The sequence below is a fragment of the Stegodyphus dumicola genome, chromosome 7, assembly GCF_044657685.1.
Source record: "Stegodyphus dumicola isolate Sdum_Otavi_A_Nest chromosome 7, ASM4465768v1".
Lineage (NCBI taxonomy): Eukaryota > Metazoa > Arthropoda > Arachnida > Araneae > Eresidae > Stegodyphus > Stegodyphus dumicola.
In genome coordinates, this window is record NC_140774.1 from 58,086,517 (window position 1) to 58,113,955 (window position 27,439).

The following is a 27,439-nucleotide window of genomic DNA, read 5'->3' on the forward strand; positions in this document are numbered from 1 at the left end:
TTATTCGGCGTGTTATTGTGTCTTTATTACATAATTATTCTAAAAACCTGAAAACAGAACACTTTTAAAAAATTGACTATTGGCAAATTCAGAAAGTTACTGTTAAAAAATTTCCAGCTGCGGTAAGATAGATTTCCCACAAAGCAGGTTTAGGATTTGCTAGATTTGGCGAGAAATCACCCATTTGGCAACATCTTTCAGCGAAATTGGCAATATGCCGTAGACGGATGGAGAACCATTTAGAACGAGTTCTTACTGGTTTGACTTAGAATGTTCTCGAATGCATGCTAAAAGCTATATAAACCCTGCCTGTATGCGGAGTAGCAGTAGTATCTCGAGCCTATCGAGTTGATTTTCAGTCTAGTATTGAGTTGATTGGGGAGTGCGTAGAGAGAGTCTCTTAATGTATCGCAAGTTAGTGCATCATCGAGTCTTATCTTGGAGTGTGTTGAGCTCCAAGAACGATTGAACTGAGTCAGAAGCTGTATTCTAGTGCTTATTGTGGAGTGCATCGCGAGTTGTAGCGTCGAGAATCTCGACAGTACGTCGAGTTCTGAGAAGACTGAACCTAGTCGGGAGCTGTACTCTAGCACTTTGCTGTGAAGCTGTCTTCACTGTTACAGCCTAAAGGCTCTGTTGCTGATTGTTTCAATGTGCTTGTCGCAGTTTTTGGACGACTGTAAACATGTTTTTGGAGATGTCCTGAATAATACTGGCAAATACATTGTGTGTTTATTAAGTGTCATCGTTAATCACTCCAAATTGCATGAACCTGTACAGGAATGCAACAGTACGAAACCTTTATTGGGTCTTTCTGATGAGCCTGCTTTTGGAGTATTAGTCCTCAGATTTGCAGTGAGGACTAGCTAAAACAGATGCAGAAAATTCTGGTTGAAAATATTTTCCTTGTGTGCACTCTGGTAGCAATGGCAAGCACAGCTCTGCTAGCTTTTTTACTATAGTACTTTTTTACTGTTTTTTACTTGTTTACTTTTTTTACTCATCTGAAGAATCGGAGAATTTAAATCGCTGGTGTGTTTTTTTTTTTTTTTTTTTTGTTGTTTCTGCACCAAATTCTGCACTTTTCGATGTCTGAAAACTTCATAGCCAACTTTAACTTTTCTATGCCTTTTTCACTGAAAATTTTAAATTTCCGTTATCACTCATAAACAATAATTTAACATAAAGCAAAAAGAATGAATTAAATAATCGTTTAATGTTAGATTAAACATCTAAATGTTCTAGCAGCATTTATTTGCTCATGTATAATTATCGAAATATTTGATGTAAAATTAAATTAACAGTCATGGCTACATTATTTTATAAAATTCTGCAAATTTCAGATATTTTGCAACAATTTATTCAATAAATAAATCAAATAGAATTTTTATGGTTTCGAATTGTAGGATTATACTATTTCATTATTTTTCCACTGCAAAATTAAGGTGACCGAATAGATTTTGAGAGCATCAAATTTGTATAAAAAAAATGCAGTTAAATGTTAAAGCAAATATATATTATATCCTGATATGATTGTTAATTTTTGAATTTTTTAATACATGCATTCCTATTTTTAAACAACTAGTCTGGTAATTAAAATAATGTTAAGATTCAAAAACCAAACTACCAACTCGTACTAATAATTTATGGATAAAAGTACTAAAAATGGAGATGTTACTATATTTTAAAAATATTTTGGTACTGATGTCATTCATAACAGCATTTTCCATGTTCTATTCAGCTTTCTAAATTATACAGTGAGAAAAATGAGCAACAAGAACACATAATTATAGAAAATATCATACTTGTCGATGCAAAAATTTAGAGAACCCGGTGAAATTGCCAAAGTTCTCAATAATCTGGGGCTTGATGTGATGCAATCATTTTGTTCAGTTTGATTCATTTTTTCATATTACATATGTCATTTATCCATATCAGCCCAAAACCAAGAATTTGGCACCGTTTGTACACCTTCATCAAATTCAGCAATGTAAAAGAAACTCTTGAAAAGCTAAAATAATTATTTTAGGTATTTTAGGTAAATTTAAAATAGATCAAGTCTTAAAATAAATAAAAAAGCACTATTTCATTCAAAATATTTCAGGTTCAAAGCATAAGTTTAGAGAAGAACAATTTACAAATAGATTTGAGTTTTAATACAATTTATTCCTGTGTTCTTATTAAATACGCATTACTGTTCTTTTTTAATCGATACAGATTTAAGTTTTGGTAGAGGGATAATTTTTTTTTTACTTTGGTGTAATAAAGGCGTTTCTTCGAAAACATAAATTGGAAGAAATATTCTTGATGAATACTTACAAAATAATCTCTCTCTCTCTTTATTTATTTATTTATTTATTTTTAAATCTTAAATGATCATAAACAGCGTTTTTGTTAAAAATGCTATCTGTAAAATTTTCTTTAGTAAACACCAGCAAAATGGAAACTGCCCTAACATAATTAGAATTTTATTTATTTTATTAATGTATGTATAATGATGTATCTAAGTATGAAATCAATTAAAAATCAGCTTGCCATTTAAAAAAAAAGCCTTGCTTTTATCAATTAACCCAAGTACATTTAGAAACAAATTTAATTGGTTTAATTATTCAGAGACTACTTTTAAGGAATGACTATATAGAAAATATTTCATATGAAATAAAGTTGCAACACTTAACTAATAGGATCACGTTCATTATTCTTTGCAGAACTTTATTGACATAGCTAATTTTATCTGCATATACATGTTTATGAATTAAATGTATATTCAACTGAGTAAAAGGAAATAATTATTTAATTTAAATTTTGTATATTTTGCTCTTTAAACAACCTGTTATTAGTAGTATATTCTGAGGCAGGAAAATGATGTTCTATTTTTATTGCATTGCATGATTATTTTCGTGTTATTTAAAAAAACATTAGCAAGCCTTGTGAAAACATAATCGAGTATATTTAGTTATCAATTAAATAAATTACATCATCAATTAAATAAATTACACAGACATCAGAAGTATGCAACCTGATAATGTAATGAAAGTATGTAGCATTTATGAAAAATTGTGGCTCGAATTGAAAGAACAGGAAATTTCTACAAATATTCTCATATTTAGAGTTGATTTTGGACTGACATCACTTTCATGAATTATTAGTTTTTTCTTCTTGATTGGTATGATGTCTCTTTCATCACTTGAGTATTCGTGATACAATTCTGCTTCAATAGATGATAAATTAGGGGAGATCTCACATCGACTAGACTTCATGATGAAATCCATAATTAACAATTGCCTGTTGTTTTTTTGTCCCCCTAAATCTTTTTAAACATCCGTATATAGATTTAAACACTTACTAAGCTCCCCTTGGAATCGGAGATTTCATTCGACATTTGTGTCATATTGTAAAAAATGATTACCTAATTTTCTTCCCAATTCAAGTCCTACACTGATGACTTTAGCTGTGAATGCAGCTGGTTCAGATTGGTCTTCATCATGTTTATTTGTTTCATGAATCATGTTAACTAACTCATCCTCATTTAGTTCTTCATCAACCATTATTCCTTTAATATATGCTTGAGCTAAATCCTCAAAACCTTCTCCTACTACAGTTTGAGCCAATTTAGTGATCTGAGAATATTCACACTCTAATGGTAATCTATCATTCTCATCTTTAGCAACATCCAGCGTATTGCTTTCCAGCATGCGTTGAGCATTGATTGTTTAATCTGAGTATATGACAGTCCAACACAATCTAAGATTGTAAATTTCTTCCAAGCATCCATAAGAGTAAGATTCATTATTCTCCATTTTTTCTAAAATATACCTAAAGGTTTGTTTGATATACACAATGTTGTAAAAGCCAGAAAATATTACTTGATTCAATGGCTGTAATAAAGAAGTTGTATTTTTTGGGCAAAAAGACTATTTCTACTTTTTTGTGTTGTAAATTTTGAAGATGACCAGGTGCATTATCTATTAAAAGAAGAGTCTTAAAAGGCAATCCTTTTTTACCTAAATAATTTTTGACATCTGGGACAAACATGGTAAGAAATCATTCATTGAACCTTATGGCAGTGACCCATGCTTTCCTGTTAGGCATCCAATAAAAGGGAAGGTTATTTATATTTGTTCCTTTAAATGAACATGGTGTTTTTGATTTGTTAATAACCAATGGTTTCATTATATAATTGCCTGAAGCATCGCAACAGAAAAAAATTGTATGACTTTTCACTACCTTATGACCACTAGCTGATTTGCAAGGTACAGTCAAAAGTCGTTAATTCGGACACCTATAATCCGGAATGATCTATAATCCGGACCTCAAAGCTAAAAACTTTCTGCGCATGTGCCGCGTTAGCACAGGCGTTTTACGCGAGCGCGTAAGAACTTGACTACTGCGCATATGCGTGTGAGCAAGCGCAGAATACGTTTTCGCCTGCGCGTTTAATGTATAACGGACGGTGTAGGCTAAAATTATCTAATTATCTATTTCAGTTAATGTTAATGATTGCGTTGTTCCTTAATCTTCGAATAGGATCCCGCTTATTATTTTTTGCAGACTGTAAGAGCAATTTTATAAAAGTAAACTTGAACTTTCGATTATGTCAAATAGAATTTCCGATGCTGGAACTTCCAAAGGATCTACAAAACGAAAGTATGTTTCAATGTCCAACAAACAAAAAGTGAAATTGCTGAAAAAAATGGATAAAGACATGAAGAATGTGACAGAGAGGTTAGTGAAAACGAAAAAATTTCCATTGACCAGTTAGTCGGTATTCTCGGCACAGCAATTAACGGGACTTGAACAGCAGAACTCTTTAACTGAAAAGAAATTATGTCTGTTTATAGAATTAAAGAGAAAGTATTAGTATCACATAAAATGAAGCAACTTAAACAACTTACATTGAAAGAAATGTTTAATAAAGTAAACAAATAAATATTAAGCTTTTTTTTTTTGTAAATTTTGATACCCTTTAGATCATAATTGTTCTTTATTTCATAAATTACGGTTTCATATTTTTAATTTTAGAATTTCTGCATGCCATCTTACGAGATTTAAACTGATGATCTATAATCCGGAAAAATCGATAATCCGGAATCGCCGAAGTCCCGACGAGTCCGGATTAACGACTTTTGACTGTATTTTTTTTTTTTTTTTCAGAACAACGTAGACACGTCAGCATTGAAGATCTGATCAGAAATGTAGGAGATCGTGGCAATTGATTTCAGCAAATTTTGCTGGATATTGTTGTTACATTCGAATCAGCAGATGCACTTTCTCCTTTCAATCTTAGATTATGTAAAGAATGCCTTTGTTTAAATATTATTAAATCTCTCAAACCAACCATGACTTGTGGAAAAAGATACCTTTTTTTCATCTGACAAAGTCGATAGTGACCGATTCTTAAGTGCTTTATAAATTTTTAAAGCCTTGTTTCTAATAGCATCAGTATCAATTGGAATCCATTTTAAATTTTCGTCTTCTACCCATATCTAATTCTTTTTCTAGTAGAGTCTTCATTTTTTTTTTTTTAATTGTCCTTATTGTGGCTTCGTTCATGGAGTAAAATTTAGCAACATTTGTTACTCCTTCTCTATTACATAGATGATCTAATATTTTAATTTTTGCTTCTAATTTCATTTTTGATTTTTTTTTAAAAATCGTTTTGGCATTATAATACTTTAAAAAATTTACATAAATTATAAAAAATGCCACAAAAACTATAAATGTTGAAAACTTGCTAGTAAACATTCAGATATGTAGATAAAAATGATGTAATCCTTGCTGCTAAAATACTGATACTGCATTAGTTCGCGTGAACCATATAATTTAAAATTTTACTGTTATGAAATACATATACATACTATTGAGATTCCCCTAACACGGGGAATCCCCATCCTTGTTGTTGCCACCAGTGTTACCAAAGAAATGAGATTAAAAAATGACTTCAAATGTATGTATTTGCATTTATGCAGCAAATACTATTTTACTAAGTTTTTGAAATCTGTTAATTTTTAAACTGTGTAAAACTGAAATCATGTAAAACAGGTAAGTACTGTATAAATCGAGGGATAGGTGTATTTCCACGAGATGTTAATACATCAGAACTTTAAATGTCTGTACATATATACTTGAAGATGAAATCCTGCAAAGTTGACAAATGTTTTTAGGAAAATGAAAATTAAAATGGAAATACAAATTTAAATTTCAATAAATTTGACTTTCTTATCGTCAAGACTGCACTTGCATTGTTTTAGAGTGGAATTCATACAGAAAAGCTTCTAATTTCAAAATTGTCGTGTAGTTTTTGTAGTAAAATATATTCCTGTTTCTAACTTTTCCAGGTCTAATAAAGAATACTGCTTTAACATATGGTTAAATAAAATGAAAAGGCATGATCTTTTGTAGTATTTGTAATAATTTGTCTGTCATGTTACCACAAGTTTTTGTTGGTGTTAATTGTTTTTTATTTTCATTTTTTACTCAGAATTGCAGAATTCCAGGTCTTTAAATTTCTAAAAGATAAGCAACAAAGCATAGTATTTAAGAAAAATTTTTATTATTTGCACTTCAAATGCTGCATATGTCAACTAAGTTTAAAGTTGTATATTTTAATACAGAATTAAAAAGAATTAACACCAACGTGCTGCTAATTTGTGTGTGTCCAGTGAATTAGAGGAAAGACCATTCTTAATGCCCATCAACCATGATTTACCAACAATGCGAGAAACAGGCCATCTTTGGAAATCAGAATTTATTTTAGCAACATAAACGTTATTTATACTAGATTTGCATTTGCTGTCATGTAAGTTTTTGATGGGCTTCTGAAACAAAAGAAAATATTTGTTGGTGGTATGATGAAATAAAATATTTGATACTAATACTCTCCGACTGTCATCTAAAATCACACAATCGTTTCCTTTGTTGAAACAATTTATTGTGAATAGGTTTTCTTTTCCTTTTTTATTTGGACATCTGCAGCTTCATTTAGAGTATGCCCTTCCTCGATGAACTAATGTTCAGTTGTAGTGGGTTCCTGGGCATAGCCTTATCCCAGTGTAGTAAGTTAATACTTTTACGAATGTTAAAGAAATAATGTTGCTGAAGTTCGTAAAAATAAAAATTCGAAGAGCAGTTATGGCAGTGAAATGAAATGAAAGCAATTGTGACATTATAATCAGTAGTAATGGCAGAGTTTGCAGCAAATATAAGATGATGAGTTTTGAAGTTAAAACCTAGAGCTAGTTGGAGTGTGAGCAGCAGAGGCAATCGGGGGCGGAGAGAGAAGAAAAAGCCCTTTTCTTCTTTTTTCTTCCCCCTCTCCTCGAGTATTCAAGGCTGAATGGTTCAGTAGTCAGGTGGTAGGCGGGAGCTTGTTGAACTTCTGTTGGCTGGCAGAGGAGTAATCCTATTGGGTGAAGTGTGATTTACAGTGTGCTACGGGGAAGGCCTAGGCTGTTTTCAATCCATACTCCTTTAGAAGGGTACAAAGACACACATCATTTCCAGGTTCCTGGGTTGTACCTTATCCTGTGTATAGCACGTGAAATACACTGGTGTGCAAAAATTAAGGACGAAGTCGAAAAATTAGCATATCAGCTGAACGAAGAGGCAGAGCGGACAGAAAGACCAATCCCGAGATTAAGTAAGGTGATCTACGGTAGCACTTGCGCAGATATGCGGGTAGACATAATGGGGGAGTGTCTGAGTTGTATAAAGCATGTTCTCGGTGAAAGATCAGTATTTCTGGCAAAGAGATTGCACACCGTATAGCAGTTAAAATCACACTGAGTTGCTGCCTCGGCGAGAAATGGCGAATAATCAATCTGTTAGATGACATCTGGATGCTTTTACCCGAGGTCATTGGGAAGTTGGAGGAAGGCCGCCGTGTGACAAGTGTGGCTGCAGAGATCGGAATTGCTCACAGCATCGTTTCACGACTTTGGAGACAATTTAAAACTACAGGAACAGCTATCCGGGGGTTTAGTAGTGGTCGTTCACGAGGAACCACACCTGCAGATGACCGGTATATTGCCTTACAGGCCAGAAGAAACAGGCGGCAGACAGCGGGAGAAATCGCTAGACACACGACGCAGGCGACTGGACGACAGATATCGCGTTTTACCGTGGCCAGAAGACTGCAGGGTGGTGGTCTGTTTGCACGACGCCCTGTACGGTGTGTACCTCTAACGCCTGCCCATCGGAGAAGGCGTTCTCTGTGGTGCCGGGAACACCGGAATTGGAGAGACAATGAATGGGGACGAGTACTCTTTACAGATGAGAGCAGATTCAGTCTGAGTAGCGATTCTCATCGCATACTCATCTGGAGAGAGCGGGGAAGCCGCAATAATCGATCGAACATCATTGAAAGGGACAGGTATGGAGGTGGCGGTGTTAACTTCCGAAGGTTTAGCAAGACGGATGTTGTCTGTTTTTGGTTATGAAAAGTATAAATTGTTAGTGTAACTAACTGTGCGTTCTGTGTCTGGGTGTGAGATGTTAATGTAAAACTGAGTAGCGTAGTGATCAGCTAGTGACTCAGCTTTCTCAGTTTCTGTGTATGTGATCCCAGAGGGGCCATTAAGGGGCAGAATATTTGTGTAGCATCTATTATATCTAGAAGCAGCTTTCCATATACATGATCATCAGTAGAGAGTGATTCTAAATATCTAGACCATTTGTTTTGTGCGTGTACTGACTTCCTGATTCAGCCGATTTAAAATTCTCTTAACTTCTGGGCATCTGGTCCTCTGCCATATTTTTCTAGCTCTCTTTCTGTTAGCTAAAAGTTCTCTAATAGCAGGATCTCTGGCCCTACCAGTCAACGGGACCGCCTTGCTATTTTTCAGAGCACGGTTAAGTGTGCTAGTAAAATCTTCGATAACTGCGTCTAACTCGTCTTCACTGTGTATCGCGGGTAACGGGTACTGAGTGTTGTTTAGAGCTACCCAGTTCATAATAAAGGCTCTTTTGTGTGATGTACTATAGCTACTGATATTCACCTCCATTAAAACAGGGTTATAATCAGAGAATAGTTCACGTAATCTTTCTATCCTTGATGGTTGATAAATATTTTTTAGCAGGAAAAATTCAATAATGCTTGCAGATCTATAGCATGTTGGGTAGGAGGGAGCTACAACAGTAAAGTTGGCCGTTGAGGCAAATTGATTAACAATGTGACCATTTGAATTATCATTTCTGCAGTTCCGATTTTTGTGGTGTGAGTTAAAGTCTCTACCTATGATAATTTTATTCTTTAGTTTGGATATAGCCATTAAATCGGCGAAAAATCCTTCTGTGGTTTACGGTTGAGTAACTAGATCGAGACGAACGTGATTGGTTGTAGAGTGTGTGGTATGATTATGATAGCTACCGCCTTCATGGCCGAAAGCTGTTGAACTGTGATTACAAAGTGAGAGATGGAGCGCTTAAGGATCCTCGTTAAGCGCTCCATCTCTCACTTATTTCAATTTTTTCCACCAGCATTTTTTGTGATTGGTTGAAATTCTTTCTTGTCTTCAATCCATACTAATTTAAAGGGATGGCTGAGTGAATGAGGGGCTAGAGGACATGATGGACAAATTAAATTAAGCCTGCTTCAATATTAATTAGTGATGCGATAGGAATAAAAATTTTAATTTTCCCAATTTTTGGTGCTAAGCTAGGCAATTAGGTATATTACAATAATTAGTTAAAGAATAATTAATTAGTTTTTTGGGTCTTTTTTAAACTGGTGTAAAGGCCCTTATTTTCGTGAGCCCGTCGTAATCGCAAAAATCAAAGCTTTGCGAAATACTTTTTCCCCCCCCCCCCAACTTTACTTAAGTACTTTTAAAATTTTTCAACTTTCTGTTCTGTTCATATAAAATTCGTGAAATTTTCAACTCGCGAAATCACCGATATATTCATTTTTGTGAAAATTACGGCCTGCAAAAATAAGGGCCTTTACAGTAATTAAACGTTTATCAAAAACCTTTATTGTATGTCTCTGAGGATGGTTTTAGGCCTTTTCCTGTGTTCTTCGGATTTGATATGATTTAAAATTGGTATTGTGGACTTGTTTGCCCTGGTTATATCATTGTAGAATTTTTGACTGGAGGAACAACTTTTGGTTGTGGTGGTGTAGGTAAATTTTGACTTGAAGTGCTTCGTTGATTTACAGTGTTAACTGCATTCTGGACATAATTAGTATCGTTTTCAGGGTCCAGAGGACGAAATATATTTTTCATGGCAATGAAATTTGATGCATCTCTAAGAATTACAGTTTTTTAAAATCTGTTTTACACGGGAACCGATTGTCCGATTTTGATGCGGTTTCCTGCATTCAATAGCAATTTCATGCTCCACAAATTTTATATCTGCATCTCAAATAGGATGCAAGTTGTAGGAAAATGCTTTTGAAAGCAGCAAGCCGCATCAAAATCACACGACTCGAAAGTTAATGATCCATTTTGATGCGTTTTGCTGCTTTCAACTGCAAATGCATGCCCCATCATTTTGATATAAGTTTTATGTCTGTATCTCAATTAGGGCGTAATTTCGCCGGGTTGTCTGTCTATACCAGGGTTTCTTAAACTGGAGTCGCTGGACTTGCAGCAGGGGGTTGCCTAGAATTTTAGCAGTTTTGATATTTCTTTAATTTATTATAATACTTTTACAATTACCAAATATTTTTACATAATACAATACATCTTAAAATAGATATGGCAATACAGACAAAGAAAAAAAAATGAATCCATTTCGACGCCTTCATTTTATAATAGAAACGTTCATTTTTCTTGCTTTGCACGTGACGCTGTCATTTCATCTGTTACTTATTTAAAATGTTCACATTGTTCTATGTCTTAAAATTAGAAATTAAATGTAGTGACCTAAAACTGCAAGTGTACAAAAGAAAAAATTGACAGTTTCACTCACGCATGTGTCGGATTTGCGCAGTACTTATTGGGTTCCACAGAATTTTTGTAAATACAGTCAAAAGTAGTTAATCCGGACTCATCGGGACTTTGGCGATTCCGGATTATAGATCATCAGTTTAAATCTGGTAAGATGGCATGAAGAAATTATACAATTAAAAATATGAAACCGTTATTTATGAAATAAAGAACAATTATGATCTAAAGGGTATCAAAATTTACAAAAAAAAGCTTAATATTTATTTGTTTACTTTATTAAACATTTCTTTCAACAAGCACATGCGTAAAGCATACATTAAGCATAGTCGAAATTAGAAAATTGCAACCAGAAAACTATTTGATGTGTACTTGTGGTATTTATAATGACAAGGAATTTGATTTAAATCATATCAAAGACGGAATACATCGAGATGAAATACTACATTTAGTAAGGAATTATAAGCCGAATAAAATAAAAACATTTGCCCTGAAGATAAGGATAGTGCTGACAAATCAACTTCCAGTTCATTGCGCGCTGCGATGTCCCCCCCGCAGAGCAGCATGAAATTGATAAACAGATTTCGGAATGGTTAAGAAACAAAGGATATGCCTTTTTCCATTTTTTGCAGCAATTCCACTTTTTGTTTAATGGACTTCGAAACATACTTTTGCTTTGTAGATCCTGTACATATTAGTAAATATATATCGGAAATTCTGTTTGACATAATCGAAAGTTCAAGCTTACTTTTATAAAATTGCTCTAACAGTCTGCAAAAAATAATAAGCCTGATCCAATTCGAAGATTAAGGAACAACGCAATCTGCAACATTAACTGAATTAGATAATTTTAGCTCAGCTTATACCGTCTGTTATACGTTAAACGCGCATGCGTAAACGTATTATGCGCATGTGCACAGGCAAAGTCACAGCCGTAAAGGTCTTATGAGCACACGTAAACGCGACGTATGCGCAGAAAGTTTGTAGCTTTGAGGTCCGGATTATAGATCATTCCGGAGTATGGGTGTCTGAATTAATGACTTTTTGACTGTATTATGGCGTCCTGGGAATCGCAAAAAATTCTCAGTGGTAATAAGGTATTGCAACTGAAAAATATACTATACGTATGTATGCCTTATAGGCTTACCATCCTCGTGGTTAGAATTAGCGTTTGAATTATCCGAGATTTCATGTTGTTTTCTTTTTATATTTAACTTAAAATTATCATTAAAAGCATTAGCAAGGCTATCTAAGGGTTTTTTTAGCATACTGAGATATTTAAAAACACACTTACCCTTAAGGGGCTCCAGTACTTTCAATGTATCACAGTTTGCTTTTGCCGTAAGAGGTGTATGCTGGTCCATGTCCAATGCGACTCGTACAGCATCCAATTGTTGCTTGAGGAGACGAGTATTCTCAATCTTAGCTTCTAAGGGGATGATTTGAGTATGGAACGAGTTAAGAGAAGATTAAGAGACATATCCTAAAATAATATGTCCAATTGTATCAAAATATTAGCAGTTTACAGCTATAAGGTGAATTATTCAGTATAATGATTTTTTAATGTTGACACTGATGGCAAATTGCTGCTAGAAATTCTGTGGTTTAGAGATATATAATCGTCCAGAATATAATATTTCATCACAATTATTCTTTTTCAAAGTAAAAAAATAAAATTTACAATAAAGCTTAGAACTAACATGAAAACTAATAGATAGTTCTTGTAACTATGCAATACATCTGGATTTATATCATAAAAATATTTTTCAATAAATAATAGATCAATAAATAAGTATCTTAATATTTTATTCATACTTACAAGCCAGATGATGGGTAACAGGTATAAGAACACACCTCTATTTTCCATGCAATGCAGAAAAATACATAGTAGCTTCATCTGCCAAACGGTCTAGTACATTTATGCAGCATTGTTGTCTAACAAGACTCCAGGTAACTCGAGAATCATGGGAATATTCCAAGTAAACACCACTTTCCCATTGAAATTTTTAAATTTCAGTCACTTAAATCTAATATCCATACATAATTTACATAATCTTACCACATAAAAGATTAATCATTATTATAATTAAAAGATTTACTTCAAAAGATATTTTACAAATAGATATTTTAGATAGGAGAAAAACATATTTATTATATATGCCTTGTACAATGACTAGAACTTTAAGCACTTAAGTGTAACTAAGCAGATGGAACAAATAAATATAATACTGGTTTTTGAGTAAATGGAATCTAATTTCAAATTTTTAAACAAAGTAAGGGGGGTATCAAAGTATCAATATACGACAATTCCAATAATGAGTATAAGGATGGTACCTTACTCTAGATATAATATTACATGAATAATTAATTTTTATTAATCATGTATAAATATTCCTTTCTTTAGTTTTGTTAGTCAAAACATACTTTTATTTTTAATTATTAACTGTACAATGTTTGTCATTTCACAGCAAAATGCATTGTGAAGGAAATACATAAAGTCCATGCGGTGACCAGACAAAAGGACGAAAGTGCACACGACAAAAGCCCACAAAAATGACCCCACTGGGATAATTGCCCACGCGACTAATACCCACACCGATGAAAGCGCACATTGATGAAAGCCCACACAGATAAAAGCCCACATAGATAGAAGGGCACGCTGATAAAAGTCCACACTAACAAAAACCCACACCGATATATACGTCATGAATAGAGATAAAATAAAAAATAAATGAATAAGAAATAATTGAACAATAAATTTAAGTAGCGGAACACATTTCATTTTCGTCTCCGGCTGAATTAAATTCGTATATATATATATATAGTACAGAGAGTCAATCAAAATAATATAATTAAAAACATATACATGTATGTATCTTTGTTTTTATATTTACGCAAGAAATGGAAGTGCCTTTGTATCAGTGTGACAAAGGGAGGTGAAAGGGAATACTGGCCACACAGCTTATTTTAATTCTACAAAATTATAAGGAGTATAATATGTATGTAAATTTTCATCATATACAGAGAATAATTTATGAATAATTTAACACTACAGAAAATTTTGCATTATATGAATTTAATATGGAGAATTAAAGCCGAACTTTCATTTTAACGAAAAAAAATAAAAGTACAGTATTCTATTATGATTAAGCGCAAACACCGTTTTAATGGTGAATAAAAAGCATGGTTTCAAATAATCCAGTTAAATTTTGACAACTTGGATTTTACATAAATTAATTTCATTCCCACTTGAAATTTAATTTTTTTAATCATAATAATTACTCGTAAAATTTTTCAGGAAGTCATAGTTATTTTGGATTTCCTGAAAATGTGTGCTGGTTTTAAGTGGGCATTCGTCTTGTGGGCTTTTGTCATGTAGTTTTCTAACTGGCCGCTGGCTATTCAGGCAGGAAACCATTGCCTTCCTTTTCTTTTGCCCCCAGCTGTGTGAAAAAGCAGTTAAAGAGAGGAGAGCCTTGCTTAATTGCTTTATTCACTATGGAACCTGGGGCGCCAAAGAAGGCCTCAGAAGGGAGGGTGTGGCAGGAGAACAATTAAAGAGGATTTTAAATGTTTTTTGTTAGTTACCTACTAGAAAATAACATTATCTGAAATTCCGCTTGTAACTGAAGTTAACCCCTTTCTTACATTTCTTTAGTATAGTTCTTGAATAACCTTTTGTCTAAGGATTTAGTTAGAATTTCAATTATTTTAAAAATTTCAATAATTGGAAAATGAAAGGAATTAAATATTTTTTAACCATTTTTAAAGGGATAATTCACTGTTTTTGCAGTAAAACTGCAGAGTGGAAAAATATGCTAGTTCCTGATTTGATAGTGCCTCTAACAACTTTTTGATGAACTAATTAAACATGCTTGTTATATCAAAGCCATTGTTTAAAAGTAAAACTACTGAACTATTTCTAAAAACATTAAATTATTACATATATTAAAATTTACGTACAAGTAATATTTTTCATTTTAACTTTCATATGGTTGAAAACGCAACCATGTGAAAGTTAAAATGAAAAATATGAAACCGTAATAAAAGTTAAACTATTCGAATAATTTTAATAACACAGGTTTCTGAACTTAGCAACAAGAGGATTTAAGAACCATGAGCCCAGCGTTGTAAGAAAAGTAATCTTGCACATTAAAAATAATTTTTATTTCAATAAAAATATTATATTACTCGATTAACTGTAAACGCTTAAAAAACAGTTCATTTCAATTTACCGTAATTATTTATATACAAAAACTTTGATTGAAGCAAATTTAAACAGCATTTAGAAACTGAAAATTCACTGGAACACTTCTTTTGTGGGTTTTATGCTGTTATTATGTGTTGAATATTATTTCGCCTAGATTAAGAAAAAGAAACTCATAACATGTAAAAATTTATTAGGTAGAAAAACTATCAAATTAAGGTCATTTTCTTCTCCTCGAAGTGCATTGATTTCCTTATACGAATTTCATATTCTGACAGCACAGAAATAGTGGCCACATATCTTGTAGGAGGTATTTCTTAAAAGCCTCATGTGTTGACGATCAAGTAGAAAAAAAATGTTTTGGAGTTACGTTTTGAATAACTTTTTTCTTCTATTGAATGAGTTCAAAGTTTCTAATATCTTGTTTTCTAGCATGAAATGTTTCACCAGTTTTTAAGGTTCTTTTCTAAGAATAATTCTAATTCATTAAGCAGAAGTTAGTAAGAACAAGTAAGGTGTACTTCAAATTTGATCTCTTAGGTTTATTAGGTCTGGCTACCAAATAACTGTTTTTGAATTCAACATCAAATTTTAAACATATGTTTTTTTTTAAATTTGTGTCTTTTATTTTCAAAAAACATGCACGTAATCCGAAGTTTCTGTGACAAAAGTTAGTATAAGAAAAGTGGGACAAATTAAATTACCTGTATATTTAGTCACTATTAAAAATGAATTCTGGCTAGACTATGGGTCCTCAATCAGGAGGAATAGCCCTAAGGGGAATTTCAAAGTTTCAGAGAGTAATTTAGTCCACCTTTTCTTTACGTATTAAGTATTTAGATTTAGTTTATGAATACAAAAAAGAACATTTATTCAAATTTTGGTATTTACCAACATGTTTGATACTTGTTTAATTTACTTAAAAAATAATCCGTATTTAAACAAACACATATCTACTTTTCAAGTTTTGGGAAGGAGAGGTTGAATGATCATTTAGCAATGGTGGAAAGGGTATATGGGGAAAAAGCTGGTGAGAATCACTGGTCTAGACTGAGCCAACTTGATTTAAATTTAGAATTTTATACTCTATATAGAATTTTATACGAATCTTTAGTTCTTACTGTAGAGTCATTAGGTTTTATATATATATATATATATATATAATGTTGTATGATCTTAAATCCATTTAGTGCGAATACAAGTTATTATTACTTGCGCAATTGCTGCAAAGTTAGTTAATAATAATTTATTTCCTAAATAGTATTGATTAATTGATTATATTATCTCCCGAGTTTAATTAAAGTAGAATTATTTTAAAAGTGTGAATCTATACTGTATATAGGTATACAAAGATACACATACATATACATGTATGTGTATCTTTGTTTTTATATTTACGCAAGAAATGGAAGTGCCTTTGTATCAGTGTGACAAAGGGAGGTGAAAGGGAATACTGGCCACACTGCTTATTTTAATTCTAAAAACTGGTAAGTTATAACTGGTAAGTTACTGGTTAATACTGGTAAGTTATATTTTGAAAGATGTTTTGAAGTAATTTGAAAGCAAAATGTTAATAATGTTTTAACGGGGACTGGAGTTAAATCATCACGAAGAATAAAATTTCAATTGTAAAAGGAAAATTAAAACATGTAATCATTGTCATTGATCGAAAATTAGTTGACTTTTCAAGGGAATCAAACCAACTCCCGTTCAATGAACAATAATTGATAAAAATACGTAAATACGAAAGTGTTTCGTCTGGTGTCCGCCGACAACATCGCGGCAAAAACATCGCGGAGGAAAACGTCGCGGAGAAAACAACGCAAGGCGAAAACGTCGTGCTACAAAACATCGTGGGAGAACACATCGCAAAGAGAAAAACATCGCAGTTCTAAAACATCGTGGTGCAAAATATCGTCGTCGAAAATAAAGCGGTTCAAAAACTTCGCAATTTAAAAACATAGTCGTCGAAAATATCGTGATAAAAAATAAAGTATCTACAAATCATCGCATGACGATAACATCGCAGACATGCTTTTTTCAGACATGCTTTAATAACTGTAAATGGATATTCCCATAATGATTCGTGAGCGCAAGAGGGTAAGAAGGATAATTTTTACTTTCATATTTTTTATTAATACATTTTTTCCGAGAAAATAAAAAGGAAACTTAAGTATAGAAAATTAATGCAACTTATAGCACTTAATAGAATTTTAAATCGACATAGTTAACTAACAAAGACCATAATACATTATTTTTAATAAAGATTTTACAGGTAATTTTTCATAAAAAGTATAATCTATTAAGTTGCATTTAATTTTCTATGCTTAAGTTTCCTTCTTATTTTTTCAGCAAAAATTTATTAGTTAATAAAAAAATGTGAAAGTAAAAATTATCCTTCCTTACATCACTTGCGCTCACAAATCATTATGGGAATATCCATTTACAGTTATTAAAGCCTGAAAAAAGCATGTCTGCGATGTTATCGTCATGCGATGATTTAAAGATACTTTATTTCTTACCACGATATTTTCGACGGCGATATTTTTAAACTGCGAAGTTTTTGAACCGCTTTATTTTCGACGACGATGTTTTGTACCACGATGTTTTAGAACTGCGATGTTTTCTCCCACGATGTTTTCGCCTTGCGTTGTTTTCTCCGCGATGTTTTTGCCGCGATGTTTTCGGCTGTAACCGTTTCGTCTTTACTCGAGTTATAAGTTAAAGCCAAACCGGCAATTCTAGTCAGGCCAAATATTTCCGCGAATAGAAGGAATTATGAACCAATGCTGATATTGAAAGAACTTATTCTTATGAAGCATTTTAGTCAATTCAATTTGGAGTAAAAATCAATTACTGTAGAGAAATCCTATTTAACTCGAGTAATCGTCCCCGACACTTTGATGTTTATGCATTTGAGTACTATATTATTTGTAGAAATTAAACATTGGAAATTGTCATTATGAAATCGAATTCAAAGTAAAGTTGAAATAAACATAGAAGATTATAAAAAAAGATAAATAATGCAAAATTTGTAAAAACAAATCAAAGACAATATAAAAATAATATAAAAAATAATATAAATAAGATCAGTGAATGTACATGAAGGTATAAAGGCCAGAAAAGGTATTAAGTAACTGTCTATTAGCTCTTGGACAGTGAAAATGCTTTTTTCCTTTCTTAAATTCTTAATCATTGCGACACGACAATTAGCCAGAAATTAATTAATTTCCATTCACTAGTATTTTCAAAAAAATCTAAACAGATGGTGTCTCTCAGATAAGAACTCCACAAAATACATCCCTCAAGAATTCCAAGTCCCACCCACTACCATAAATTGCTTCAAGTTTTACCGACTGATATTATTCAAAGCCCCTACTGCCGTTAAGAATTTTCGGACACCCTACACTTCTGAGTCAGACACGAAGAGAACACTTTGCCAACTCCCCCACTAGAAAGAATGTAAGTTACTTAATACCTTTTCTGGCCTTTATATCTTCCTGTACATTCACTGTTCTTATTATATATTATTTTCTATATTATTTTTTATATTATTTTTATATTGTCTTTGATTTGTTTTTACAAATTTTGCATTATTTATCTTTTTTTATAATCTTCTATGTTTATTTCAACTTTACTTTGAATTCGATTTCATAATGACAATTTCCAATGTTTAATTTCTACAAATAATATGGTACTCAAATGCATAAACATGAAAGTGTCGGGGACGATTACTCGAGTTAAATAGGATTTCTCTACAGTAATTGATTTTTACTCCAAATTGAATTGACTAAAATGCTTCATAAGAATAAGTTCTTTGAATATCAGCATTGGTTCATAATTCCTTCTATTCGCGGAAATATTTGGCCTGACTAGAATTGCCGGTTTGCCTTTAACTTATAACTCGAGTAAAGACGAAACACTTTCGTATTTACGTATTTTTATCAATTATTGTTCATTGAACGGGAGTTGGTTTGTTCCCCTTGAAAAGTCAACTAATTTCCGATCAATGACAATGATTACATGTTTTAATTTTTTCTTTTACAATTGAAATTTTATTCTTCATGATGATTTAACTCCAGTCCCCGTTAAAACATTATTAACATTTTGCTTTCAAATTACTTCAAAACATCTTTCAAAATATAACTTACCAGTATGGATGCACGCTTTTAAAATAATTCTACTTTAATTAAACTTAGGAGATAATATAATCAATTAATCAATACTGTTTAGGAAATAAATTATTACATATATATATATATATATATATATATGCGGGAGAAAGGAAAAATAAGCAATGCCCTCTTCGAGACTCGAGCCTGGATCTTTCGAATACGAGCCAATTGTACTAACCGTTACACCATGAAGGCATTCTAGAAGGAGGGAGAAAATACCTTATATTAATATCAAGTGTCATACATTACAAGTTTAAAAAATTGTATTTGAACTCGAGTGGATAAACTTGAGTATTTTATGAACGATTGGAAATTCGAACAAGATATAGGCAGAGTGTGAGCTAATAGTAGAATTTTAATAAAGGCAATTTTACAGGAAATTAAAGTATTTCAAAATATTTAACCTCATTTTACACTTTTAAAATATATTAAAAGTATTTTAATTGAAATTAATATATTTATATTCAAAATTCTTGGAAAGAAGATTTGGCTTGTCATCCCAATCGTTTTTCTATTTATTATTCTTAATATTATTACGTTAAAAGCCTTTTTGAAAACAGTGATTTTTTAATATGATAGCTTTATAATTCGTGATGACGAAATTTCTTAAAAGGAATTAAAACAAAATGTTGAATTATACTCCATCCGTCCCAAATTAGTTGTTACGTTTAGGTCGAAAATTTTGTCCCAAATTAGTTGCTACATTTCAAGTCGGTGGAGTTATAAGTAACTTTCTAAGCAGTTTAGTAAATTGACATCCGTAAAATTATATTAACAGTTACAGCAGTTTAAAATCAGATACATCCCATCTACATTAAACATCTAAAAGTTGTTATAAACATAAAAAGCATTTATTATTGGAAACTTTAAATCATATGTTTCAAGTAAACCTTCAGCAAGGGAAAATCTTCAGCAGAGGGAAAAGAAAAAAACACAAGTAGTGTCTTTGTGTGTATGTATGTTTTACGAAAACGAGTACAAACGTTTTCGCTGGGTAAACATTGTTTGGTTCTTTCCACAAACAATCCGATACGGGCTAGTGTATCCGATTGTTTCGAGAAGAGCTGTTGAGTTGGCCCTGAAAAGGCAAAGACGTCTGTGTATATTCTTCGGAAAATTGTCGTAGCATTGAAAATTTTTTAAACGTTAGCGATGGAAAAATAGACGGGAAAATCGCATGTGCAAGAATTCTAGCTTCCCTCTTGGATGAAAGTTATAGAACCGCCTCACATACATACTGACGTTTCGAGATGTAGACAGGAGTGCTGTAATGCCACACTTTATATAAACACCGCTTCACCTCAAGAGACAACGCAATTTGATTAAAAAAAGAGAAGATACGGCCACGTAATATTAAAATCGTAACACTAGCTGAATTGTTCTAACGTAAAAGTGTACGAGAAATCTGGTGAGTAATAAACAAGTAGTAATGTTTTGTAGAGACTACTAGTTTCGTTAACATAATAATAAATCTAGGATGCCTGTTATGAATCGATCACCCTCTCAAGCGCAACCCTGGTTGGCATTGTGCCAAAACACATAGACTCGTCCAAAAGGGGTGGTATTACTTGCTGCAACGTGAAAGGTCTTCTCATCTCCGGAAAAGCTATGCTGGAGGGAAAGAAAGTCCCCATCCTTTCACCCTATTTTGAGAATAATTCGGTCCGAAATGCGCATGCGTGTTTGCGATCATGGTCGCGGATGAGTCGGTCATGCTATATCACAGTTCTTTGTGTTGCCCTCTGCAGCTTAAGCGATGGTGTAAAATTGAAATTACAAACGATAACCGCTTCGCCGACACAGCGTAATGCAAAGTTATGTTCGGGCTGGTAACCCAACATAGCGGAGAGGCGTGGCTTATAGGATGATTATGCTTGGTGGAAGTAAACACAGGAATTTAATTGTAGTTTAAATAACAAGCTTGAAAGATGGTACGAGACAACTGACGAATGTTCGAATTCCGATAATGAAAGTAAACATGCTTTAATTCCGAGTTTTATAAGTAGTGCGAAAAATTGAGAACTAAATGCGAGATAAATGTGATAGATGAAAACTACCAGTTTAAAAGGCAGGTGGTTGATATTTGGAAACCCGTCAGGATACATAATCTAGAGTAGACACTCCCATATGATAGTCAAACATTAAGGCATTAAGCTATACATTGAGGCAAAATTTTAATTATTAATTATTAATTACAAGTGAAAATTAAGTATTTGTAATAAAATATCAAACGAGAGCATGTTAATGTAAATCCGGGCATAGAATCATAGGTTTAATAATTGAGAATTTCTTTTAAAGGAATGCCATTGATGTAGAGTTGGCTTCGATCGCATCGATTCGATTTATTGCATCATCACGTAGTTTTGATAAACGTTAAGTTGGAGTAGAAGAATTAAACCACCGTGAAATTAAAAAGAACAGTAACTGATTTTCTGTTTGTGAAATCCGATAGGAAAGAATGCAAATAAATGTTAATCTTCAGTGAAGTGTAGGCGTCAGACAAGTGTTTTAGCCTTTTACATAATAAAAACGTTCCAATAAAACCGTTGAAAAAAGAATGCAGAAAATTAAAAACTTGCATTGTCGACTGGTAAATAAAGTTATTCATTCATGATACTGCTTAATATGAGAAATGAACACAAGTTTAAACTGACATGCAAACATTTTAACAATATCTGCTTCACAGCCTAAGCGATAAAATGAATTTAATAACTATTAATCACCCCCTGTGACAGCATATAATTGAAAAATCTCCTCTCTCCACAAACACTTTCATGCGTATGAGTTTTCCTATATTTTAGAAATTAATTTTATCAGATTAGTGGGAAAAGGTTTATTAGTGGTTTGCGACTCAGGACAGTTTAAAGGATTACTTGTATTCTTACACTGTTTAAAACATTCTGCTTTGTACATAGTCCTACACTTTACAAATTCTACTCTGTACAAATTGGATATATTACACACAATATTTGCCTTTGTTAATAAAATAATTTTATCTTTTCAAATATGTAGTAGTGCACAATATGGGACATCAAACTGAACTCTGACCATCATTAGTGCACACCTGCTTCCTGTTCAAAGTATATGAAATGCAGATATGAAATGTTCTCAGTGATAAATAAACTCACAATTAGGGTTAATTCCCTAGAGAACTCGAGCTTAAATAAGCCTGAAAATTAACCCTCGGGCTGACGCTATCGAACACTTTAGCCACGTTTATCATGACTAAGACAACACATTGTTTATTATTAAAGGCACCTCTAATAAATTCTGTCAGACTCACCAACTGCTTCGTCACAGAGATTTTTTCTAAAGCCAAATTGCTGTGCGGGAAATCTGTCAAAAAAGGATGTATTCTGGCATGGATAACCTTTTCAAAATTTTGCTCGCATCGAAAAGAAGGCTGATAGTACTCAGTTTTTGTGAGGTCTTTGTGAGTGTTAGGCATCTTTTAACAGATTACGCAACGAGTGATGGTGTAGCACCGGGGTGCCTGGGTCTTAGACCCTATCCACAAATGAAAATATGCCACTTCGGGTACAATACAAAGTTACAACTTATAGTATTATATAAATATGCCCAGGATATCTTAAGGGTTTTTTTTTCAAATAATTATTTATAATGGCCTTAATAAATGACTTGATGAATATTTGTAAGATGAATATTTGTAACACGCATACATGATTCGGTGATGAAAATGCTGTCCAGAAAAGCTGCAAACTCCGTCAAGCCATTGGGAACAATAATAAATGAACACATGAAAATTGTCAAGCAAACATTTGGTAAATACAAGACCCAGTCAGCATTATTAAAAATGTGATCATAATCATAGAATAAATTAAGTAAGGAGCTCAAGTTAAAAGTAAACAGTTACATACAATACAAAATCATACTATATATAAGGTAGCCATGGTGCAGTTAAGCTTAATCAAGAGTGTAACTAAGAACGGCCATAGGACTTTTGATATTACATTGATCATTTGCGTCGTAATCATAAATTTTAATTGCAGTGTTGTTAATAAACTCTATGTCTTTATAGAATTTCTTAGCAAGGCGATAGTAAAAGGTTAAAATGTGGTCAATTTTCAATTCAGCATGCAAATCTGTAAATCCGAAGCTACCATAAAACATTACTAATTTGTCTCAAAACCCCGTTTTGTGCAGTTTTCAATTTCTTCCTTAAGGATCAACTAGAATAAGCCCAAACAGAGCAAGCATAAGGCAATATTGGACGTAGAAGGGACTTGTTAAATGAGTAACTTGTTGTCTATAGAAAGAATGCTATTTCACGCTGTTAACCCGCGAAGACGCGCGCTGCTTTTAGCTACGCGAGGACGCGCGTCGGGCTCCGTAGGTCCGAAACGTTATTTCTTAACGAAATAAAAATAAAATTGTTTGTGTAATCGAAGAAAAAAATTAAATAATAAAAAGTATATAAAATATAAAAATATACTTTGAATTTAATAATTCTAAAAAAATTGTATTTTAATACACTTTTAAGATTGAAATTATTTATCATTAACAGAAAAAATCAGACTGATTTCTTTTTGTGAGCAAACGAAATTTAATACTAATTTATGTAATATTAAATTTTTACAGAAATATTTTCAAAAAAAAACTTACATTTCACATTTTTTTTGCAAAAAATCGCGCTGTGTTTACCGCAAACATTTTTCTCTCACTTAGCGCAGCAAATTTGTGGTTTTCGGTCCTTTACGCTATTACATATATGGCATCTTTCCCTAGAACACTCCTGTTTTTTTGGCGAGTGTCCTTCCCAATTTTCCCTATATCTGCAATTTCATTTTTCACTCAATTCGCGTGGAAATTTTGCTGCGAGCTTCTTTCTTGAATGTGATCCTTGAAAAGTTCTAATGCAAATTCTTTGATAAATAAACTTCGTTTTCTATATTGCACTACTGGCGTCCTCGAAGATAACAATAATATTCTAGTATTCATAGCTGCAATGTTGAACATACTAAAGAATACTGCCATTGGTCATCTGTTGCTAATTCTAGCAGTACTATAAATGGTTACTACATCTATAGCACCCTTTGTTAAATCATTAAAAGTCATAATTTCTGTTTTTTTTATTTGCTTCTCCAGTCGAAACATCGATGGCTCTGTCATTATGCATGGTGGACAATAGAACAACGCTTTTATTTTTGTTTGGTGTGTAGGAAACTAATGTCATATTTCTTTGAAATCCAAATAATGATGATCAAACTTCTCTTTTTCTGCCACAAGTAAAATATATTGGCAGTTCTTTTTTATTTTTTCTGATAGTTCCCACGAGCGTAATTTTCTTTTCAAGGTGATTCTTTACCAAGGTATAACTGGTAAACCAGTTGTACACGGTAAGGTTGCGCCCTGGATTCAAAATAGGCTCTCTAAACCTCTTGACTACTTTATCAAGACCATTTTCTGAGCTGCACGACCGTTTGGGTTGTGTTCCTGCATGAATTTCAAGATTTGAAGTACAAAATGTCCTTGCATCAAAAACAGCAAAAACTTTAATTCCATATTTTGCAGGTTTACTTGGAATGTATTGAAGAAAGGAGCATCTTCTTATAAAAGGTTCTAATTTTTCGTCAGTTGTGATGTATTCGCCAGCATTTTTAACGAACTTTTCAAAATTATTTCTTACCGGAGCCAGTTTATCCATTTCTCTTCTAGAAGGACGATCTCTTAGGTCATCAAATCCCAAACATCTCATTAGGATTAAAAAACGTTTATGAGACACTGTTCGATGAAAAATGTCAAGCCCTGTCCCGTCAGTCGCCCAAACTTCGCAACATTTACGTGAGAAGCCTTCTATTTTAAAACAAAATTCTCCAAAACAAAGAAGACAGATAAATGATCTGATTTCTGTAATATTCTTGTGTCGAGCAGCTCTCTACCTTTCAAATTTGATGGCTATCTTTGACAAGATATCAATTCACGGAAACAGAAATGCTAAATTCATTACTAGATTCATCGCTTGAATCTAATGTCTCTTCAGAATTCGATTGGTGATCACTAAACTGTTCTTCATCAATTATTTCTTCGTCTTCTTCATTAACTGAATCTTCATCAGTCAACATTTCGGCTAATAGTTTCTGTAATCTTTTCATTTCATCGTCATAAATCAAATAGCGTGACATTTTTGCAACTGCCTGACATCTTTCACATTTTTAAATGACAATGCTAGCGAGGGTCTCGGGCCTGGGAAGCCCGGCTACTCAGTTTCTGAGAAAAGATGGAGGGATAAATTCCGGAAATGATTGTGAATGACATGTACCTGACCTTAAACTCAGCTACTAAGAAGTTCAATAAATTTCACCAAAGGGTGAAATTTTTGTATTATGTTTTTGTAACGACCGGGCCTGGTCGGACTTGCCTGTACCAGGGAATTGACACTCCGTAGAAATGTAGGTTTTTATTGAACTTCTCCTTTTTTGTTAACAGGATTGCCTGAGTCTTTTCCACATTAACCTTAATTTTCCATCTGATGAGTCAAGTCTCTAATGCATGTATGTGGTTTTGTAGCTGTTGTATAGCCGGCCTTGTGTAAGGATCACAGTGTCATCAGCATACATTGCGAGTTTTGTGTTGTTCAGAGTGGGTATGTCATTCACGTATATATTAAAAAGTATAGGTCCGCGAAGACTTCCCTGGGGGACGCCTGCAAGGAAAAGTTTAGGTGTAGAGAGAATTCCTGTGACACGAAAGACAAAGTGTCTACCTGTCATGCAGGATTTAATTATGTGTTTAATGTACTCTTGGAGCCCCGAAATGTGTAAATTGTAAATAAGAGCACCCAGCCAAACACGATCGAAAGTCTTAGCTTTGTCGAGAAAAAAGCCTCTTGTGACGTTATTACGTTGCAAGCCTTTACTGATTAATTCTAAATCTCTATACAGCTCTACACAGTAAAAGAGTCACAGAAAAACGGCTCAGAGTAAGTTTGTAATCACGTAAGTCAGGCACAGTCTTCTCATTTTCACTTCGATTAAGGATTCTGTACATACTAGCATAAGAAATATATTAGTTCATGCAGTTTTATACGTCGATATTTATAGATAATTGTTTTGGCTATGTTTATTATAATCTTGTTCACCGTAACGGCTGGAGTGCCTAAACCATCATGCTGTGTAAACAAAACTGAAATCTTCATCTCTGAATACTGTTCCACTAGTGTTTAAACCACTGAAATGGTGATTATGGTAGAACATCTTTGGTAAAAATTTACTCTACGGTAACCTTTGGCAAATCGTTTCTTATTTTATATCAAGATCGTCACCTGGAAGAATCGGCACAAATTTCAAGATTGCCGTTACACAAAACCAAAATAAGAAGTCAAAGACATACACAAACTTGGTGTCCATGTACACATCGACCTATTTTAACTTAAAAAAAAAAACAGAAAACTGCACAAACTAGGTATTGTGCACTGCCTTAACTTTGCACATGTACACATTGATCTATTTTCACTTTAAGAAAACCAGAAAGTTAAAAATATCATGTTTACAAGAAAATATTCGCCACTGTCTTAACACACAGAGACAACCAAAAATACAAAAACAGAGAGGAATAAGTTACCAAAAATACATATTTTCTAACATAAAAATATTAAACAACAAAAAGAAAAATTAACACACAGAGACGAATAAATAAATGAAGTGTCATTTTTTTAACATACCTTTTTTTTCACATGCATACGTTTAGGCTTTCCACCACCATTTCCTCCATCCTCCAGATAAGCAATTCAATTAAATTCATCGTCTGTTATTCACCTCAGACATACTCAAACGATGGTACCCACACCAAAATAATAGCAAGTTCAAAATACAAGACCATACCACTTACGTGCAACCAAACATAGCAATTAAAAAGAATGGTAAGAACCAAAAACACGGGTCCGTACAAAAGGGTTACTATTACAAAATGTAGCCCAAAACTAAATTTATCACAACACGTTGGCAATATTTCCAGAAATAACCCCTTTATATTGACAAAAACTTATTTTTTTCAAAGGCTATTTTCGCCAACATTATCAACATTACAATAACGGAAAAACTTATTTGTCGCAATGGGCTTCCAGATTTCACGAACAACCAATACCACTTGGCGATTTTTTCAGACAAAAAACAAGGTGTACCATACAGTAAAGATTAGCCGCATCTTGATTT

At 33.0% G+C, this 27,439-nt stretch overlaps 1 protein-coding gene and 1 long non-coding RNA gene across 6 annotated transcripts in view; one reads left to right on the forward strand and one right to left on the reverse strand.

The window, feature by feature from the left end:
• The window catches only part of LOC146996191 (uncharacterized), a 300,697-nt gene that overhangs the window by 127,824 nt on the left and 145,434 nt on the right, over window positions 1-27,439 (forward strand). The window lies entirely within an intron of this gene.
• On the reverse strand, window positions 865-12,858 carry LOC146996193 (uncharacterized). The gene is made up of 2 exons (XR_015042030.1): window positions 12,181-12,858; window positions 865-2,011 (listed from the first exon to the last, which is right to left on the reverse strand). It is a non-coding gene; the product is annotated as an uncharacterized LOC146996193 (long non-coding RNA).